Here is a 1,567-nt window from a genome sequence, read left to right as displayed (position 1 = left end):
TCAGCTGCTGGTACAACTACGATCATCTTCCCCTACTGCGTTATCAATTTCTTCCGAGTATCATCCGCTTATCAATTAACGTTGAGATGCTGCTGCTGCCGACGCGTGGTTGGCATCATCAGACTAAGCGAAGGCGCTCCGTTTTTTAATGTTATCACTGTACAGACGCATCAGACAAAATTGCGACCTACGTTTCGCTTATGATGGGCATGAAACATTCTGTCATCGTTGGGATGTTCCCGGGGATGACCCAGAGTGACGTCAGCCGTTATACCTATCGGAATACCAGCATCATTCCGTACACCAGCGAATAAATGAAAACCATGTAAATTGAGACTAATAATTGGGTTTCGGGACCGCGTTGTGAAGTTCGTCGACTGGGAAATGTTTTAGCTGTTAGGCAATTCAGTGGAATTTGATTAATTTTAATTGATTCCATCGCTCAACTGCCGCCATCGTCGGTTCTCCTTTCGGGTAACTTCGTGTGCGCTGTATGTACAGGGAATATTATTTTGCTGTACCACTTTGTGATCAGGCTGAGTAAACAGGAAATTTGCAAGTAGGCGCAGAAGATGCTCAACTCCGGTGTCATTTCAACAGTTATTTTTGGATAGAACAGGCAGATTTTGCTCATTTACATACGGTTTTGAAGCTGTGTAAATCGAGCGTTACAAATAATGTAAGGTTGTGCAACAAAGTCGTTTCTGAAGAGTTTTGATAGTTTCTAATAATTCTTTTAAAACAAATTCGATGTACTACTTCTTAAATTTCTTCATAATTGTTTTTGACATAGAATTACGTTTTGCGGCAACATAGTGGTGTAAAATGAAAAACCGAAAACATCGAGAGCGTCACAAAACTTTTCCGTTTTCGAACGCTTACAACTCAGTCAGTTTTCAATGGATTTTTTTCATTCTTACAGCAATCGATTTGAAAATTAAAACAAGGTCAAGTATTAGGCCAAACACACAACAACACGCCCATCGGAGGGATAGCGAAGTAGTATTTACGGAAGCAGTAGTCGCGTGTAAAAGCTAGCATGCAGAAATTTAGTTTTCATTGTCATTGTCTTCATCCAGGCAAATGACAATCCGCAATAACGATAGTTGAAACTTGCCGGGATCACTATTGTGACACACACATGACACTTTTTAGCGCCTCGAAATTATTAAATTTCTACCACTCGCCAGAACTACTCGCTTTTCTTCTTGAGTGCTTTGATCCACTGGTCTCTCTCGGGGGCTCTTTCTGGATGTTTGGTACCATGGAACGGGGTGAAATTGATCATTTTTCATAATATTTTCCAACTAACTAGCTTCATGTACATTTTTTCCGAAATAGTATTTATTCAAATCAAGTACTGGTAAGTGCTCTAGAAAACGTCTATGGGTATTGGTGAAATTTTTATCGTCTACTTCATGAAATAAATTCGAGAATTCTATAAGGTACAATGAGATGAATCAAATTTTATCTAATTACCTAATTAGGATTATTTCAAGTAAATTCATTACTAGTTTTTGTTATTCGGAAACTTGTTTGATCAAATTTGATTGAGTTTTGACTGAGT

Source organism: Wyeomyia smithii, chromosome 2 (genome assembly GCF_029784165.1).
Source record: "Wyeomyia smithii strain HCP4-BCI-WySm-NY-G18 chromosome 2, ASM2978416v1, whole genome shotgun sequence".
Classification (NCBI taxonomy): Eukaryota; Metazoa; Arthropoda; class Insecta; order Diptera; family Culicidae; genus Wyeomyia; species Wyeomyia smithii.
The sequence above is the reverse complement of the archived record's forward strand: the minus strand, read 5'-3'. Positions refer to the sequence as shown.